This window comes from Glycine soja, chromosome 4, assembly GCF_004193775.1.
Source record: "Glycine soja cultivar W05 chromosome 4, ASM419377v2, whole genome shotgun sequence".
NCBI classification, from domain to species: domain Eukaryota; kingdom Viridiplantae; phylum Streptophyta; class Magnoliopsida; order Fabales; family Fabaceae; genus Glycine; species Glycine soja.
The window spans coordinates 39,752,779-39,774,045 of NC_041005.1; the positions used below are offsets into that span (position 1 = coordinate 39,752,779).

A 21,267-nucleotide genomic window follows, 5' to 3' on the forward strand; every position below is an offset into this window, starting at 1 on the left:
GGCCTAGGCCATCAGTTAACCTCCCATCATCCAAGACTTGAAGGAGTGTGTTAAACACAGATGTGTGTGCCTTTTCCACTTCATCAAAGAGTACCACACTGTAAGGCCTCCGCCTTACAGCTTCTGTTAGCTGACCTCCTTCTTCATGTCCAACATACCTGAGAGTCCAAACAATGAGTCAGTTATCTGTAGTTCATATCAAAAACTAACAAAAAGCTAAAATCGTCAATCCACTCGCTGCACTGATCAATCGAGAAACAGAGTGCTGCTCCATGTATTCAGACATGTCAACTCTCACCAATTGATTTTTTTCATCGAAGAGTTGCTCCACAAGTGCCTTTGCAAGCTTAGTCTTGCCAACACCAGTTGGACCCAAGAACAAGAAGGAGCCAGTTGGTTGCTGAGGTCTTCCAAGCCCAGCTCTTGATCTCAGCACAGCCTCGGCAACAGCTGCATACTTCAACCAAACGAGCTTTACTAGCTTTGTCCTTCTCTTTCTCCAGTGCATGAAGTTCCACTTCTAGCTGCATTCTCTTCCTTTCAAGGTTATCAATTTCCTCTGGCCGACTATCAAGTTGAACTCTCACATTGGCACAAGCCTCATCAACTAAATCAATTTGCTTTGTCCGGAAGATGTCGACCTATATAACCAAAATAACCACATTAAGTAGACATAAGATATGGCTAACTTCAATCCAAGTCTAATTTTTATATAATTCCAGTGTAAGAAAATCTATACTGTCAACTATTCAGAAATCAAATTATTTCAATAACCTTAATAAAAACTAATGTACTACTCAAATACACTAAAGCATCTTGTAGACACCAAAATAGCACACAGCACATACCAGTGATGTAGCGACTAGACAACTAAGCCGCTAGAACCAAAGCACGATCCAGAATCCAAACACCATGGTGACCTTCACATCTCTCTTTCAACCCACGAAGTATACTAATAGTGTCAACAACACTCAGTTCTGCCACAAACACCTGCTGAAACCTTCTCTCGAATGCAGCATCCTTCTCCTCATACTGCCTATACTCCTCAAGTGTGGTGGCGCCGATACACCTCAATTGACCCCTCGCAAGCATGGGCTTGAACAAATTAGCAGCATCCATGGAACCCTCACCTTTCCCCGCACCAAGAACCAAATGAAACTCATCAATGAACAAAATAACCTTCCCCTCAGCCTCTTCCACCTCCTTCAAAACCGCTCCTCAAACTCCCCTCTATACTTCGCACCCGCAACCAATGTACCCATGTCCAATGCAATGAGCCTAACATCAGAAAGATTGCTAGGAACATTCCCTTTAACAATCCTCTGTGCCAACCCTTTAACCACCGCAATCTTTCCCACACCCGGTTCTCCAATCAAAACCGGGTTATTCTTCGTCCTTCTAGATAAAATCCTCACTACCCTTCGAATTTCCTCGTCCCTTCCAATAACAGGGTCGAGCTTCCCGGCTTGTTCCACAAGGCCTCTTCCATAGGTCTTCAGAGCCTGAAAATTAAGACAAAAACGAACTTGAGATATCTTGAACTATTTGAACACATTAAATAATGAATAAGCTCACTTATTTAATTAAATAAACAAATTCAAACTAGAATCAGGCTAGATAATTTAAACATGTCACATCTAAATTTTACAAAGTCGACTAAGTTATTATCTAGTACTACTGTTATTAAATTGTCATAAAGTAAGAGTTATTAAGTTATAAATAAGTCACACGAGTCATGTTGTAAATAATTCAAACTGTTTTAAACAAACGAAGTAAGCTAAACAACTCATCTTTTTTCACAAGATATCCTAAACAATTGATATGAACCTTCATTGCACAAGGGCTGACTTAGGATCGTTTAGGATTAAACCTTGATGAAAAATTCAAAAATTGATTAAGAAAAGGATGAGAAATTGGCAAGATTCAAGGGTTGGGCAGTGGCTAATTTCCTGGGTCTTAATAAGGTGGATCTTGGCATAAAATGGATGAATGGGATGGTAAAAATGTAGGTTAAGTGGTGGCTGAACAGAAATATAGAAATGGTTATAACTCAAGCTACAGGACTCCAAATGAGGTGATTCCAAAATGAGGTGAAAGGTCTCGTATTGAATTTCAATTTAGGCTCAAGAATCACTTAATTTGAACGAGTAAAATGAGAGTTATGATCACGAGATAATTCTGGACAGAATTGGATTTTTTGGACATTGTGGTTTGAAAGAACAAGGTTGAAGATGAAATGGTGGAAGGAAAGAATCACTCTTTCCAGTGATGGCAACACACAAAGGATGTGAAAGACCTTTAATATAGCCAGAGTGTTCTTGAATCACTCAAGAACTTAGGAGAATCACTCTCATTAAGATAAAAGAGATAAACTCTAATTTTTCTAAATAAAACTCAACTTGTGTTTATTGATAAAATGGTTCAGCTTATAAAGAAGCTTTACCATCAGATTTTACATATGCTTCATTAAAGGAAATTACAATCCACTTAAATTCAGTAATGAGCCATTAACCTAGGAAATTAAAAGAACTTAAATGGCTAAGTGTAACTGAAATATTGGCAACCAAAAGTCACCCCAAGGCTAATGCCTAAGCTGCCAATTGGGCCCTTATTACAACTTGAACTAAACCAAACTAAAGCCCCTTTAGTTGAGTAACCCAAAACAAATTTTTGGTCAGCCAACTTTACATGGATTGGGCCATTATTTAGACAAACTAAACACTCTAAAATTGAGACGAAGTGGCGCCATTTAATCCTCCTCCATTTGGGCCATGATACAACTCACAACCTTGGAATTTTCTCCTTGAAACTTGGGCTTGTATTCAAATAGTATGGACAGCACTTGTTAAAGAGCTTTCTTTGCTTTCCTTGTTCTAGCCCTTGTCATAGGTCCTCCAAGTCCTTCAAGTGGATCCTTGCCCTTGCTCTTGGTCATATCCTCATCATTCTCTCCCTCTTGAGAAGGATTTTTCCTCAAATCGGATTCTCCATCTACATCAAAAAGAGATAAGTCAGATACATTGAAGGTGGAACTAACATTATACTCACCAGGTAGCTCAACTTTGTAAGCATTGTCATTGATTCTTTCAAGCACTTGAAATGGTCCATCTCCCCTTGGTTGAAGCTTTGATTTCCTTTGTTCCGGAAACCTTTCTTTTCTCATGTGCACCCAAACCCAATCTTCGGGTTTGAAGACAACCTTCTTTCTCCCTTTGTTGGCTTGTTTAGCATAGCTTTTATTTTTCCTCTCAATTTGATCTTTGACTCTCTCATGAAGCTTCTTCACATAGTCCGCTTTTGCTTGACCTTCTTTATGCTTAAAAACAGAAACATTAGGCATAGGCAAAAGATCAAGAGGAGTTAGTGGGTTAAAACCATAAACAACTTCAAAAGGAGAACAATTAGTAGTGCTATGAATAGCTCTATTGTAAGCAAACTCAACATGGGGTAAACAAGCTTCCCAAGTTTTTAAGTTCTTCCTCAAAACTGTCCTAAGCAAAGTTCCCAATGTCCTATTAAAAACTTTCGTTTGCCCATCAGTTTGTGGGTGACAAGTGGTTGAAAATAACAATTTAGTGCCCAACTTGCCCCACAAAGTCCTCCAAAAATGGCTTAGGAACTTAGAGTCCCTATCACTAACAATGCTCCTTGGCAAACCATGGAGTCTCACAATTTCCTTGAAAAACAAATCAGCCACATGGGAAGCATCATCAACTTTTTTACATGGAATAAAATGAGTCATTTTAGAAAACCTATCAACGACCACAAAAATGGAATCTCTACCACTGCTTGTTTTTGGCAGCCCCAAAACAGAATCCATGGAAAAATCAATCCAAGGATACTCCGGAATTGGCAATGGAGTATACAATCCATGAGGCTTTACCTTTGACTTTGCCTTTTTACATACAATGCAATGTTCACAAAATTTCTGCACATCCTTTTTCATATGAGGTCAATAAAAATGTTCTTGTAATGTTTATAGAGTCTTTTGGACCCCAAAATGCCCCATTAAACCTCCTTCATGTGTTTCACAAACAAGCAAGTTTCTTGTAGAACATTTAGGCACACACAATTTGTTTTCTTTCAAAAGAAAGCCTTCATGTTTAAAGAAACCATTTTCTGAAAAATTTTCACAATTTTTAAAAATTTCACCAAAAGTTTCATCACTTTCATACATGCTTTTCAAACATTCAAGACCAATCAATTTTGTTTCAAGCATAGAAAGTAGTGCATGACGCCGAGAAAGAGCATCGGCTACAATATTACCTTTTCCCTTTTTATGTTTGATAACATAAGGGAATTGCTCTAGGAATTCCACCCATTTGGCATGCCTTTTGTTAAGCTTACCTTGTCCCTTGATATATTTGAGGGACTCATGGTCACTATGAATGACAAATTCCTTGGGATAAAGGTAGTGTTGCCATGTTTTCAAAGCCCGCACTAAGGCATACAACTCCTTATCATAAGTTGAATAGTTAAGGGTAGGACCACTTAACTTTTCACTAAAATAAGCAATTGGATGACCTTCTTGCAACAACACAGCCCCAATCCCAACATTTGAAGCATCACACTCAATTTCAAAAGATTTTTGAAAGTTTGGCAACGCAAGTATGGAGGCATTAGTTAGCTTTTGCTTAAGAACATTGAAAGCTTCTTCTTGTTTCTTTCCCCATTTGAAACCAACATTTTTCTTGAGCACTTCATTGAGAGGTGCTGCCAATGTGCTAAAATCCTTCACAAATCATCTATAAAAACTTGCTAAGCCATGAAAACTCCTCACCTCGGTCACGGACTTAGGTGTAGGCCATTCTTGAATAGCCCTAACCTTCTCCTCATCAACTTGCACTCCTTTTGAACTCACAACAAAAACAAGAAACACAACATGGTTAGTACAAAAGATGCATTTTTCAAGATTGGCATACAATTGTTCTTCTCTAAGCACACACAAGAAAGATTTTAAATGATCAATATGCAAATCAAGTGAAGTGCTATAGATAAGAATATCACCAAAGTACACCACAACGAACTTTCCTATGAACTCTCTCAAGATATGGTTCATTAATCTCATGAAAGTGCTAGGAGCATTAGTTAGGCCAAAAGGCATAACCAACCATTCTTAAAAACCATATTTTTTTTAAAAGCGGTTTTCCATTCATCCCCTTCTCTAATCCTAATTTGATTGTATCCACTTTTTAAATCGATTTTAGAGAAGTAACATGCACCATGCAATTCATCAAGCAAATCGTCAAGCCTAGGTATAGGATGCCTATATTTAATGGTGATGTTATTAAGGGCTCTACAATCAGAACACATGTGCCACGTCCCATCCTTTTTAGGGACCAAAATCACTGGGACAACACAAGGACTCATACTATCTCTTACCCAACCTTTGCTAATGAGTTCATCCACTTGTCTTTGAATCTCTTTGGTTTCCTGTGGATTACTTCTATAGGCTGGTCTATTGGGCAAAGAAGCTCCTGGAATGAGATTAATTTGATGCTCAATTCCCCTCAAAGATGGTAGTCCACTTGGCACACTTGATGGAAACATGTCTTGAAAATCCTGCAAAAGGGATTTAACACTAGAAGGCACTTCAAAATCATCAAAAGTTTTAGTGGTCAAAATCTGATTTTTGCAAAGCAAGATGTATAATGACTGTTTAGCACGAAACAACCTCTTGACCTCACTTTTTGAGGCTAAATAGCTCTCCCTCACTTCAAGTGTTTCACTCTTTTTTTGTTCACTCTTTTTCCTCTCAAGTGTTTCCCTCTTTTTCTCACTCTCAAGTGTTTTGCTCACCTTTTCTTTTTCTCTCTTCTCTTACAGAAGTTTTTCTCTCATTTTCTTTTGATCCTCACACACTTCTTGTGGACTCAATGGTTTGAGCACAATCTTCTTGTCTTGGTGCATGAAAGAGATCTTGTTGGTGTAACCGTCATGATTGGCTCTTTTATCAAATTGTCATGGTCTCCCCAAAAGTAAGTGACTGGCCTCCATAGGAACAACATCACAAAGTACCTTATCATTGTATTTCCCAATGGAAATGTCCACTTCAACTTGTTGCCTCACTTGCACCTCCCTATCCTTACTAAGCCATTGAAGTATGTATGGCCTAGGATGTGGTTTAGTAGCTAAATTTAGCTTTGACACTAATCTAGCACTAGCCACATTAGTGCAACTACCTCCATCAATGATCACCATGCACACGTTGCCATTGATTAAACATCTAGTGTGAAAGATGTTTTCTCTTTGGCTCTCCTCCACAGGCTTCAATTGACCACCAAGTAACCGCCTAATCATCAACAAATCTCCCTCTGGAGTCTCTTCTTCCTCTACGTACTCACTCTCCTCTTCCTCTTCAACATCATATTCACTTATATATTCTCCATCTCTAAGAACCATGGACCTTTTGTTAGGGCACTCATAAGCATAGTGTCCTAGGCCTTTGCACTTGAAACACTTCACATCTCTACTCCTTTTAAAGGGTTCCTCTTGGGACTTTGAACGAGTTTTTAATGGGGTAGGTGTGGAACTACTAGAAGTAGCAGCCCCATTTTGCTTGCCTTTGTCTTTCCAACTAGAAGAACCAAAGTTGGTAGAACTCTGATCGAGGCCGTACCCGAATCAAATAAACATTAAAAATGCAGTATCTAGGAAGTGATCCTAGGTCGTCTCCCAACAAGCAATGATCAATCAAACGTTCATAACAGATAGTAATAAAACAGTAACGAATTGGGGGGGGTTGTTTGTTTTTGTAAATTATACAGCAAGCAAATTTTAATTAGAAAATATCATAATTAAAATACGTTGTTTCCCCTTGATTCACAAGCAAGTCTCTTATCCTAGGTTACGAGGATTTATCCTTTATCAGTTCAACCATTTAATCCAACCCTAAATTAAATTACTAAGCGAAATTTAACATAAGGCAGTCATTATGTGATTAAGCAACACATGCACCAATTAATCATGAACGAAACTGATCATTAAGCATGAATGTAAATTAAGCACAGAGACAATTAATCAAGCACTAAGCATGCATGGATTAAAATCAACAATTATAGAGTAATTGGTGAAGAGGAAAAACTGATCAGAATTCAATAGTAATAATAAAACCTCAAAGAGAGTTGTGCTTGATCCTAAAGGGAAAACAACGCTAGGGACATAGCCTTCCATTAATCAGTAGAAAATGAAATTACAGATTGAAGCAGAAAACGAAATTTTATTGCTACGTGAATAGTAAAAATTGGAATTGCAAAACCTAAAATTATTCTTTCTCCCAAAACGAAAAAAATCTCTAAACTAAAACCTTGGTGTTGTTATATAGGTTCTTAGCCCCCAAAGCTTACAAATCTGTTTTAAGTCCAGACCCATAAATAAAATCTGGGCAAGATAAGATAAGATTTGATAAAATAAAATCTAGATGAAATAAAATCTAGATAAGATAAGATAAGATAAAATCTAGATAAAATAATATCTAGATGAGATAAAATCTGGATAAGATAAGATTTGATAAAATAAAATTGTCTGCTCTCTTCAAGTCCAAGCCCAATTCCGGATTCAAGCCCAATTGCTTATAATTCTCCTGAAATTAAATTAAAAACACAAAATTAGTCCAGTAGGCCCAAATGATAAAACTGCATAATTAAATTGACAATTAAGGCTAATTAGTAATTAAAATGGTGACAAAAAGGGTTAAGAAATAGGAAAAAATGATGACACATCAAACTCCTCTTAGCCACTCCTTTCCTTTTTAATTGTTGCTCTACTTGGATTGCTTTGTGAAGCAAATCATCCATTTCAACAAACTCCTGCAACTCAACAATATCACGGATATCATTAGTCAAACCATTAAGAAATTGAGTCATAGTTACCTTCTCATCTTCTTCAATCTTTGCTTGAATCATAAGCACATCCATTTCCTTGAAATACTCCTCAACCCCCTTGTTGCCTTGGGTTAGTTTTTGGAGCTTGAATTTCAAGTCCCTTGAGTAACTAGCCGGCACATACCGCTTCCTCATGATCTTTTTCATCTCCGCCCATGTATCAACCATTGGCTCTTCATTTCTTACTCTCTCCTTTTGTAGCTTGTTCCACTACACAAGAACATAGTCGGAAAACTCCATGGCGGAAAGCTTCACCTTTTGGTCCTCCTCATAGTTGTTGCATGAGAAAGCATGCTCTATTTTCATCTCCCACTCCAAGTAGGCCTCCAGATCATTATTTCCTTTAAATGGAGGAATGTTGAGTTTAATACCATCAATTCGGTTTTGTCTAGGAACACCACCATTCCCTCTTCTCCTCCTTTCTTCTTCATTATGATATCTATTCTCCATTTGATCCAACCTCTCATGGAGCACATCATCTCATTGTTTCATTAATCTCTCCAAATGTTGCATCAAAGCTTGCATTTGGAATTGCGAAAGCCCCACTCCATCATTAGGATTTGTACCTGCCATCTCAAACAAACAAATCAAACGTAACAAGACAATTATAGTTGTTGTTTGAATATCTCACTCACTCAAGTGTATCACACAATTATGGCTTTTCTCTAATGAAAACACTCTTGCCTTTTACCACTCTAATTCCCCTTGAGTTCTTAGGCAATTCAAGATATTATGGTCACAACAAAGAACAATTCACCAATATGTGAAAGGTAAGGCTAAAGAGACAAGGAAAAGGTTAACCAAGAAAAAGGCTAACAATGTTTTTAGGCACAATTGAAGGAAATAAAATTCAGAATTTAGGAATTCAAGTAACAATCCTTCATACAACCAATATATTACCTTAAAGAGATTTTTTTTTTAAGTTCTTCAAGCATGAACCATTCAGCCCAATTTTTTTTTTTTTTTTTGCTTATACGAATTTCTATTTTTTTTTTATATATAACAAAGAGGTCAAAAGGCTTAACTTTTGCAATGGTTCAGCCTAAAAGAAAAAAAAAAAACATGAACAAGAAGGTAATATAAATGGCAAAGAAAAAATAAAGAAGGTTGTTACCCAATATTTCCAGCAAAGGAAGTGATGATCCTAGAACCGGAGCTTTGATAACCAAATGATATGAACCTTCATTGCACAAGGGATGACTTAGGATCGTCTAGGATTAAACCTTGATGGAAAATTCAGAAATTGATTAAGAAAAGGATGGAAAATTGGCAAGATTCAAGGGTTGGGTAGTGGCTAATTTCCTGGGTCTTAATAAGGTGGATCTTGGCATAAAATGGATGAATGGGATGGTAAAAATGTAGGTTAAGTGGTGGCTGACCAGAAATATAGAGAAATGGTTATAACTCAAGCTATAGGACTCCAAATGAGGTGATTCCAAAATGAGGTGAAAGGTCTCGTTTTGAATTTCAATTTAGGCTCAAGAATCACTTAATTTGAACGAGTAAAACGAGAGTTATGGTCACGAGATAATTCTGGACAGAATTGGATTTTCTGGAAATTGTAGTTTGAAAGAACAAGGTTGAAGATGAAATGGTAGAAGGAAAGAATCACTCTTTCTAGCGAGGGCAACACACAAAGAATGTGAAAGACCTTTGATATAGTCAGGGTGTTCTTGAATCACTCAAGAATTTAGGAGAATCACTCTCACTAAGACAAAAGAGATAAACTCTAATTTTTCTAAATAAAACTCAACTTGTGTTTATTGATAAAATGGTTCATCTTATAAAGAAGCTTTACCATCTGATTTTACATATGCTTCATTAAAGGAAATTACAATCCACTTAAATTTACTAATGAGCCATTAACCTAGGAAATGAAAAGAACTTAAATGGCTGAGTGTAATTGAAATTGTGGCAACCAAAAGTCACCCCAAGGCTGATGCCTAAGCTGCCAATTGGGTCCTTATTACAACTTGAACTAAACCAAACTAAAGCCCTTTTAGTTGAGTAACTCACTTTTTTTTATTGACAAATTTTAAGAGTAAATAGGCATTTTGGTTCCTGACTTTTAACCCCTTTTGCAAATTAGTCCCTATCTTTTTAAAATGTAAAAAATAGTCCTTATTTTTGCATAAGTTTTGCAAAATAGTCTTTGCCGTTAAATTTAAAAGTAACACCGTTAGTGAGGTGCATTGTTGGCAATTTTAGTGCCACATAGACTATCCAACGTGGCAAATTGTCCCAGATTGTGACACGTAGATTGGACTTTGATGCAAAATTTAAAAAAATTTCAAATATTTTTTTCTTCACTTGCTTCTTCTTCCTCAAATGAGGATTTCTAAAGCTTCTCTCCTCTCAATTCCAACATGGTGGAGTCTTAAGTGTGTGTGTGTGTGTGTGTGTGTGTTTCTCCCTGGTCTTATTTGTCCCCCTCGCTCCATCTTTTTCCTCCCCTCACTCCATCTTCTTCCTTGTGGGCTTTGATTTCCCCATGTCTGCAAGTGGCAGTTCTTCTGCATTTTCTGGTAGAACCATTCGTCAATGCCACCATGGAAGACGTGCAGCTATTCGAACTGGAAGAACAAGGAGAAACCCAGGAAGATTATTCTATACTTGTGCATTGTCCCAAATAGACCCAGATAACTGTTAATTTTTTCAATGGGTTGAAGAAGAAAACCAACTTTCTAATCCTTCTTCTGTCACAAGAGAATCAATGATAGTGGCTAATTTGAACCTACAAAATTGAAGCATTGCAGAAGAAAATGAGAAATTTAACAAACATTGTGTTGTTAGGTTTTTCAATTTTAATTATAATGTTAGTTTTAGGGGGAATATTTTTTAGGAAAAATTTGTAGTAGCATCTTCTGATATTATAAGTGTTGTTTTGCTGAAGAAATATTGTGAATAAAGTTCCTCAAGTTTTTGTTGCTACTGTCAGTTACTTTGCAGTTCCTCAAGTTTTTCATTTGAAATTTGATTTGGGTTTATCTACTGTCAATTATGTTGTTTTTTGTTAATAACAGTAAGCAGAAATATTAAAGAATGAAAGGGAGCGTAAAGAAAGAAATTGAGACTGCAAAGGCTTGTTTTATTCTGATATGAAGCAACGTATTTAAAACATGAAAGGATAGTAACTGCTAACAAAAAGATAACACCACTAACAGATCATGCCTAGAAAATAGGATCAAAACTGCTTTATCCTATCAGTCAACATGACTTTTATTTTTCCTAAAAAATAGCAAAAGAATCTTATCTATTATAGTTTGTTAGACAGTTTCAACAGTCACATCTTAACACTCATCCTTGACTTTAGAACTGCAAACTCCAAGCTTTTGTCTCAAGTATTCAAATTTGGCTTTTGGAAGTGCCTTGGTCAGAATGTTAGCACTTTGATTCTCTGTTTTGCAGTACAGTAACTTCACTTCTCCTTCCCTTTGAACTTCTCTTAGAAGAAAAAGCTTTATCTTGAAGTGCTTAGTTTTGCCATGAAACACTGGATCATTAGCAATTGAGATTGCAGCCTGGTTGTCCACAAAAATCTGTGTGCTTTCTTCTTGTTTCATATGCAAATTTGTCATAATTTTCCTGATCCAAAGAGCTTGATTCACTGCAGCAACAACAGCTACATACTCTGCTTCTGCAGTTGATTGAGCTACAACTTCTTGCTTTTTAGAACACCAAGAAAAGACTCCAGAACCAAGGGGAAAACAATAACCAGAGGTGTTTCTCATGTCATCAATACAACCTGCCCAGTCACTATCAGAATATCCATGGAGCTTAAAATTATAAAAATGAGAGTACATTATACCGTAGTCTAAAGTGCCTTTAACATATCTAATAACTCGTTTGGAAGCTTGAAGATGAACTTCACTAGCACAATGCATGAACCTTGAAAGTATACTTACTGCAAACAAAATGTTAGGTCTGGTTGCAGTAAGATATATTAAGCAACCAATCAAGCTTCTGTAATGCATTTCGTCAACTTTATCAGCTCCATCATCCTTGCTAAATTTCTCCTTTTAGTTCATTGGAGATGTAGTGCTTTTGCAGTCCTCCATATGAAACTTCTTGAGTATTTCCCTTACATACTTCTTTTGGTGAATGAGGATTCCATCATGATCTTGTTTCACCTCCATTCCCAAAAAGAAACTCATCAAGCCAAGATTTGTCATTTCAAATGCTTTAAACATTTCAGCTTTAAACTCCTTTATGAGTTTCTCATCACTTCCTGTCACAAGTAAATCATCAACATAGATAGCAATAATGATTAAATTTGCATCTACCAATTTCACATATAATGCAGCCTCACTTGGACTTTTGACAAATCCAAGATCTTGAAGATGATCATCTATCCTGCTGTACCAGGCCCTAGGAGCCTGGTAAAATGATGAGAAGATAACACAAAAAATTTCAGACAAAAATTCAAAGTCTAACTATGAAAGCTAAAAATGGTAGGTTAAGAAAAATAAGTGAATAAAACTTGAAAAATAAAAAACTTTTGACAGAATCGCTTTTTTTGGACGATGGAGACCTCAGCCGGCCTATGGTGGGCTGCCACAGCGTAGGAAATTTTTTTCTACCCCAAATGCATATATAATAATTGCGATTCTGATAACCGGAGCAAAAGTTATGGCCGTTTGAAGTTTTGACAAACACAAAATTTGCTAATTTTTTGGAACTTTCAAATCTGACCAAACTAAAGGCTCTAGCTATTTTTCCCACAAAATATGGATTAAAAGAAGTTACCACAAAAAAATTCAGCCAAAAATAACAACCCTAGCTACTAAAACAAAAAATCCCAATTAATTCAGCATGGGTGGTCGCTAAAATCCGTCTCTAATTGATTTCTACTACTACTCTGTTTTTCCGCAAGCTGATTTCTACTACTACTCTGTTTTCAAGCACAATCTTCACAGCAAAACACCCAAGACTGAAACAGGGGAAACGCTTAATGGTAAAACTGAAACAGAACACACATTAAACAAAATACCAGGACACTAATCAACACTAACACACATACTAACACAATACTAACAATTAAACATAAAACACGAAAGGATTAAACACACAACACTAGCTAGCTATTATGAACCTTTGGACACTGCTCCCCGGCAATGGCGCCAAATTTGATCGAGGCCGTACCCGAATCAAATAAACATGAAAATGCAGTAACTAGGAAGTGATCCTAGGTCGTTTCCCAACGAGCAGTGACACGCCAAATGTTCATAATATACTTGCAGTAACAGTAACGATGGGGGGGGGGGTTTGGTTGTTTGGTAATTAAAGAGCAGAACAAATAAAATGAAATACGAAACTACTAATACTAAAAACGGGTTGTTTCCTCTAATTCAGAACTCTCTTATCCTGGGTTATGGAGAATTCGTCCCTAACAGTCAACCACTTAATCCAACCCTATTTCAATTTACTAAGCGAAAATCAACTTAGGGTTTTCAATACGTGATTAGGCACCACATACACCAGTTAGCCCTTCGTCCATTAAGCATGAACGCAAGTTAGGCTCAGAGGCAATTAATCGAACACGAAGCGTGCACTGATTAATATTCACGAAATTGGGATAACTGGTGAAGGGAAAACTGCCAGGAAACCACATTACAAACGAAACCTCAAAGAGAGTTGGGCTTCGTCCTCAAAAGGAAACAACACCAGAAAATCTAGCCTTCCATGGATTCAAACAGAAAACGCAAATGAAACATGAAGCAGAAACGTAAATGAACAAGAACGTAAATGAACAGAAACGTAAATGAACAGAAACGTAAATGAAAGTAGAAGAAGAAGCAAGAATGAACTCGTAATTAGAGGCAGAAAACGTAAAATTGCATTACGAACTCAAAAACGTCAAAACAGAAAAACGAAAACCCTAAAACAAAGCTCTGAATAATGAATAGCATAACCGAATAGAATGCCCTGCACGAATCCCAAGGCAGCTATTTAAAAAGAGTCACTCAAAGTCACTGGGCCCTATTTCAATACTCTGGCCCAAAACGAAATAAACACTGAACAAAATAAAATTGCGAAATTTCCTAATTAGAAATTAACTAAGGTAAGCGCTGCTTTATTTGCCCTCTTCAAGTCCACAACCAAAATCCGGATTAAGCCCAATGTTTCATTAATTCCTGAAATTAGATTAAAAACATCAAATTAGCTAAATGAGCCCAAATAATAAAACTGCCTAATTAATTGACAATTAAGACCAATCAATAATTAAAATGGTGCAAAAAGGGTTTAGAAAATAGAAGAAAATGATGGCACATCAATCTATCCTGCTGTACCAGGCCCTAGGAGCCTGTTTAAGACCATATAATGCCTTTTTCAACTTGTAAACTTTTTGCTCCTCTCCTTTGATTTGAAACCCCTCAGGTTGCTCTACATAAATCTCCTCCTGCAAGTAACCATTTATAAAGGCAGATTTTACATCTAAATGATAAACTTTCCACCTTTTATGTGCAATCAAGGCAAGTAGCATTCTAATTGTATCAAGACGTGCAACTGGAGCAAAGGTTTCTAAAAAATCCACTCCAAACACCTGAGCATAGCCTTTCACCACCAACCTGGCCTTGTATTTATTTACAAAACCATCTGGATTAAGTTTGGCTCTATAAACCCATTTTACCCCTATAGGTTGTTTGTGTTGAGGTTTGTCCACTAGCTCCCACGTGTCAATTTTTTCGATCATCTTCAACTCTTCCTTCATAGCATTTATCCACTTGTCATCCTTTTCAGCTTCTTCAAATTCTGCAGGTTCTAGGACAGCTACATTACTCTTTTGATAAATCTCAGATAAAGATCTTATACCTTTGACAGGAATGTCATCTACATCATCATCAAGGAACTGTGGGATTTCTGGCAGCTGCTTCCTTATTGGCTCATCCCAACTCCATTGTTGATCTTCCATAAATTTGACATCTCTACTCACAAGAATTTTCCCATTTTGAGGTTGGAAAATTCTGTAAGCTTTGGAGGTGTTGCTGTATCCAATGAAAACTTCGGGTTCTGCCTTTTTATCAAGTTTGTCCCTTTTAACCTGTGGAACATAAGAGAAACAAACACAACCAAAGATTTTTAGATTTTGTAAATCTGGTTTGTAACCAAACCAGCCTTCAAATGGAGTTTTTTTGTGCAGAACTCTTGTAGGTAGTCTATTCAGCAAAAATACTGCAGTGTTTGCAACCTCCACCCATAGCTCCTTTGGCAACTCCTTTTCATGCAGCATACACCTTGTCATCTCCATGATACTTCTATTTTTTCTCTCACTCACACCATTTTGTTGTGGGGTGTAAGGTACAGTGAGTTGGTGCTCAATGCCAGCTTCTTCACAAAATTTATCAAAAACATCATTTCTGTATTCCTTCCCGTTGTCAGACCTTATTGTTTGCAGCCTGCAATCACTTTGATTCTCCACCAATGCTTTAAATTTCCAGAAAATATTAGCAACCTCAGTCTTGGATTTAAAGAAATAAATCCAACAAAATCTAGTATAATCATCAATAAATGTAATATAGTATTTATTACCATTTAAAGATTATACTCTCTGAGGTCCCCCAACATCCGTGTGAACTAATTGTAGCTTTTGAGTTGCTCTCCAAGTTGATTGAGGAAATGGTTTTCTGACTAGCTTACCATATTGGCAAGCCACGCAATCGGCTAACTTGTCTTCAAGCATTGACACACCTTTCACCAAGGCATGTTTTTGCATGTATAAAAGTCCAGCAAGATGGAAGTGTCCGAGCCTTTTGTGCCATAGTTCAACATTGGTGGTCATGCTTGAAAAAGCTATTTGCTTCTCCTCCATTAGATTTAAAGCATAGCTTTTAGCCCTCATTTTCACCCTGAATACATCTTTTCCTTTTGCATCTTTGATCAAGCACCAATTTTCTTCAAATATAACTTTGAAGCCTTTCTCTACAAGCTGAGCAACACTAAGTAGATTTTGATCAATGTCAGGCACATATAAGACATCAGAGATATATTTCAAACCTGTCAAGCTTTCAATAGCAACAGTCCCTTTTCCCTTGACTGAGATGAAATCACCATTTCCAATTTTTACTTTGAAAACAATGGTTTTGTCAAATTTTTTAAAGAGATTCAGGTCATTGGTCATATGGTTTGTGCAGCTTCTGTCTATTAACCATGAACCACTGGAACTATTGCTTGTGGCAAAGCATGTTGCGACAAAGAGTTGCTCATCTTCTCGTTCCTCCGCAACCACCTTTGCTTCCTCTGATTTGGACTTGCATATTCACTCTACATGTCCCATATTGCCACACTTTCTGCACTTGACATCTGGCCTCCACCAACATTTTCTTTCAGGATGATTTGTCTTTTTGTAATACGGACAAGGAGGAAAGGTCTCACCTTGCTGCTTGTTGGAGCCTTCTGGTTTTTTGTTCCTCCATTTGTTGTTCTTCTTGTCTTTGCCACCTCTAGAATTTTGTGCTTTCGTATGAAACGCACCTTGTACCACCTCCTCTTGTCTCATCATTCTTCTCTGTTCCTGGGCTTGTAGAGCATTTATGAGTTTTCCCAAGGTGATGGTTGACAGGTCTTTAGACTCCTCCAATGCTGATATCTTCGATTCATACTTCTCGGGTATAGTGACCAGGATTTTTTGCACTATTCTTTCATCAGGAAATTCCTTCCCAAGAAGCCTCACTCTATTTGCTATGCCTAACAGCCGGTCAGTGTAGCCTTTAATTTTTTCAGTCTCTTTCATGCTCTGCATCTCGAATTCTCTACCCAAGTTGAGTACTTGCATGCCTTTGGTTCTTTCACAGCCTTGATATTCTGATCTAAGATAATCCCAAATCTGTTTGGCAGACTTGAAGTTCATAATTCTTGTAAAAATGATTTTTGACACAGCAGAGAAAAGGCAATTTTTAGCCTTAGCCTTTTTGGTCTTCCTTTCTCTGTGATTCTTCATCTGAGTCACCTTTGGATCTAAAGGTAGTTTAAGAACATCATAGTTTTCTTCTACTACCTCCCAAAGATCCAAAGCTTCAAGATGAGCGGTCATCCTTGCAGCCCATAATTCGTACTCCTCACCATCAAAAATTGGTGGTGAACCTGTTGTGTATGATGTTTCTCCCTCCATTGATTTCTCTCAACTCACAGATCCCTTAAAGATAAGAGCTCTGATACCAATTTGTTGTTTTTGGTTAATAACGGTAAGCAGAAATATTAAAGAATGAAAGGGAGCGTAAACAAAGAAATTGAGACTACAAAGGCTTGTTTTATTCTGATATGAAGCAACGTATTTAAAAACATGAAAGGATAGTAACGGCTAACAAAAAGATAACACCACTAACAGATCATGCCTAGAAAATAGGATCAAAACCGATTTATCCTATCAGTCAACATGACTTTTATTTTTCCTAAAAAATAGCAAAAGAATCTTATCTACTATAGTTTGTTAGACAGTTTCAACAGTCACATCTTAATAAATTACTTTGCAGAACAATAGAATGATGCTCAACTTGATCAAATATCATATAATTGGTTATACTTTTCTAGTGTTGATTGCGTTGATGTTTGCTCAACTTGATCAAATATCATATATTCATAACATTTTCCTTAAATATCTTGTTTCTGGTCAAAACTAGTTAGTGTAATATTGTCAGCTTTCTGTCGCACTGTTGTTTACTTATTTCAGTGTTGCTGGTAGTTGTATTGTATTATATCCGTTTGAAAAGCATAAAGCTTGAGCTGATAGGAAATTGGAGCAATTGGGGTGAGATGATGATGGTAAGGATAAGGATGTGTTATAGGGAACTGGGTTTGCTTACCCCTTCTACTTCTACTCCTTGTTTATCCCATCGCTGCAATAACTCTACATTTTCACATCCTTCTCCTCTAATATCTCCAAACTATGCTACTCACAATCACAACAAACGATGGCATTTTCCGTGCTTGCTACCTTGCACTTCATTAAATTACTAAATGTTGAGAAGGTGATTTTAGTGAGGTATGTGAATATTCTATCTTTTGTTCTGTTAAGTCCTTTATTTTTCTCAGGTATCAGGCAATTTTCAACAACACCAGTAAAGCATACTTCCCGCTGTATTTGTAAGAAGACAACTGAATAGGTGATTATAACTTAAAAGAGCTCGCTGAAATGAGAGAAAAAATTATGATTGTAGATGTAGAAGAGCAGCTACATTGATAGGTTGTGAAATATGAAATTATCATATACCTGGGTGGGAATTTGGCTCTTTCTTTTTGTCAGAAATATGAATTAAAATATCAATGAAACCTCTTGGTTTGCTGGATTTTTTCTTTTGTATTTTACATTTCGAAGGATACTTTACTTTGATATCAGAAAATTTTTTTATACCAAAACTCCATTTAGGGGTACCCTCATGCCTCATGCCAAGTTGCTAACTTTTTCCCCCCTTGCTATAAGTGCATCATCACAGCCAGATAGGAATCTTCTACACTCGTATTAGGTGGGCATATGCAAAGGTAAAAAGTAAAAACTAACTACCTCAGAAAAAAATAGTCGAGTGCAAACACCTTTACAATAGTTCTCTAAAGACTATTTTTTTATACCAAATTAGTCTCTCAAAAAGACAAATCCGTTATCAAATTTATTTATATTTGTCCCACCACTTTAGTCTTTTATAAAGAATAAAGATACATTTTACAAGAGACTGATATGAGAAACAAAATTTTAACGGACTGACGTGAAGACACAGATCATTAGACAGACAATTTTGGCAGTTTATTCCATATTCGGTTGTGCTTTGTACAAAAATGTATTCTTCTAGAGACCAGTGTTAAGAATAGTCCCACATCGGGTAATTCATGAACATGATAAGTGTTTATATAGCTGGGTAGACCATCCCCTTATGAACCGGTTTTTAAGGGGACCTTTCGGATGCCTTTGTTGCACTATAAAATTTAATATGGTATCAGAGCTATATTCTGCTTCTGTTCGGTGGGTGCTGCCAGCCCTCGCTTTGTGGTGACGAGCCCTGGCTCGAGGGGGCGTGTTAAGAATAGTCCCACATCGGGTAATTCATGAACATGATAAGTGCTTATATAGCTGGGTAGACCATCCCCTTATGAACCGGTTTTTAAGGGGACCTTTCGGATGCCTTGGCTGCACTATAAAATTTAATAACCAGAAGCCACAAGTTTTCCCACATTTGCACTGAAAGCATGGGAAAAAAATCTTGCAATTACATGTTTTACCTATCTATCAATTGAATTTAGATCTACAATGAGATGACTTAAAAATGGAAATGTTGAACCTCCTATAGCTGATCAAGCAACAATCTTGTTCATTGTTATTTATACAATGCAACTTGACTCTTTTCCTTAAAGATTTGTAGAAGGGTTCCTCAATAATAGGTGGAATCAACAATAGGCAATAGCTTTCGACCTGCACGTGTAACTGTCTATTCACCTTCCTGGATTGTTAATGGAGCAGTTCTCCTATACATCATGGTAGTAGAGCCCAAAATGTCATCCCCAAATCCACACGCCTCAAAAAATAACCTAACAAAAGTTAAGAACATCATGTTGTCCACAAAGGTATAAGATCAGGCACTCTAGAGGACAATGAACAACCTTTCATTCCCCGAACAAAGGGCTGCTATGTCATAGATGTCTCTATTTGTAAGCATTCTACAAAAGGATGAAATCATATTAAGACATTTGAAGATTCACGTGTCTATTTGTAATGAAAAAAAATAGCAAGTACCAGTGTTGGTGTTGTAAAAGTATGATTGCCAACTAATTAGAAATAATTGTTGGTGTATAACTTTTAATAATTATTATAAAAAGTTAACAAACTTTTAGTAACAGTTTGTGATATAATAACTTGTGATCGGACGATAATGTAAAAACTTATATATTGTCATTGCATACACTATTTATTCTTTTCTATATTAATCTTCAATCAAAATTGAAATTTCACCTCAATAACCTGTGCCAGTCTTTACCAAAAAGAAACACTAATTCTAATTGAAAAGTTGCTCCAAAATTGGCCAAGTAACTTCGACTAAAGTTTTATTTTATCCATTCAAAACAAAAATTCTATATCTGCAACAACTGAAGCATAACATGTACAATAACTTGATGATTAAGAGTTAAATCTCATCCACAACTGCATACCTAACAATTTTTTTAACTATCATTTGACCAATTCCCATTCTTTGCAGGGAAGGAATAACCTGCAAGACACTGAACCAATTTGATACACACACGTTAACCAATACACTAACTAAGAACGAGCGTTTATTCATTTTCTTTCTTTCTTTTTTTTCATTACCATGACATCGTAAATAGAAGCGGTGAGGCCATACTCGAAAAGGACACGGCCAAACCTGACCAATTGATCCCGTGAAGGAGAAACCGGCATGAAGATATCCGCGATTGAAGACGATGATGAATTCTGATGGAAAAGGGCGTTTACATGTTGGGGGTTGCAGAAGACGGAGACAAGAACGGAACTGTGAGACAGTGCAATGCGGAGCTTGTGGATATCCACGGGTTCGGGTCAGGTAGGGAATCGGTGGGTAGAGTGGTTGCAATCAACGAAGAGGTCTTGGAGACGGTGCAGGTCCACATGGCGTGGGTCGGTAGAAATGTAAATTGGGAAAGGTGGTTTTGATGATAGCTTCTTCATCTTCTCGAGCTGAGAGCTTTTGCTTGTTCTTCACCTTACCCATTTTAATTCCATGTATTTGGAATTGAAACCCTCTATCATGTGTTACTTCAACTGTAACTATGTCTGGGTTTGTGCAGCGTGTCACCATTTTTGTTTTGTGTGTTTGGGCAACGCAAGAAGTTTGGAGTGGATAATGAAACTGAAAAAACCCAATGCAATCGTAGTCTATAAGACACTGAAACCGTTTTGGAAAAAATGGGTTTACTTAATTTTTGAATGGTTTTTATCTTAACTTATCATAATTTTTCAATTCAGTCCAAAGACTCGTTATATGCGTTTGCTTATATGGATAAAGACTTGTCACATAGACATATGACTAAAAGAGAAAATTGGATTTAACGATAGAGACTTATTTGCATAACGGATGTAAAGATAGAGACTATTTTTTACATTTCAAAAAGATAGGGACTAATTTACAAAAGAAGCCACAAGTTAGGGGTCAAAATACCTATTTATTCCAAATTTTAATATTAGTTGTTAATTGTTAATTTTTGTTGTTAGTGAAAAAATCAAACCTACAACTTTTTTCTTCTTCCTTCTTTTTGACTTTTTTGTTGTTTAGTTAGGGGTATCTTTTGTATTTTTGCAATTGGGGTCATTTTTAAATAATTACTTAAAAGGAAGTAAGTCATGACGGTGTCACAATTTCTGAGTTAGAAGTTGTGACACCTGTTACGACTTTTGTATTTTTTAAAC

General features: G+C 36.7%; 1 long non-coding RNA gene and 1 pseudogene across 1 annotated transcript; both read right to left on the minus strand.

The window, feature by feature from the left end:
• Positions 1-205: 205 nt before the first annotated feature.
• On the minus strand, positions 206-4,377 carry LOC114410796 (annotated as a pseudogene).
• Positions 4,378-19,369: 14,992 nt separating this feature from the next.
• Positions 19,370-20,685, minus strand: LOC114409674. Its single transcript, XR_003666164.1, has 3 exons — positions 20,016-20,685; positions 19,470-19,526; positions 19,370-19,397 (listed from the first exon to the last, which is right to left on the minus strand). It is a non-coding gene; the product is annotated as an uncharacterized LOC114409674 (long non-coding RNA).
• Positions 20,686-21,267: the final 582 nt, after the last annotated feature.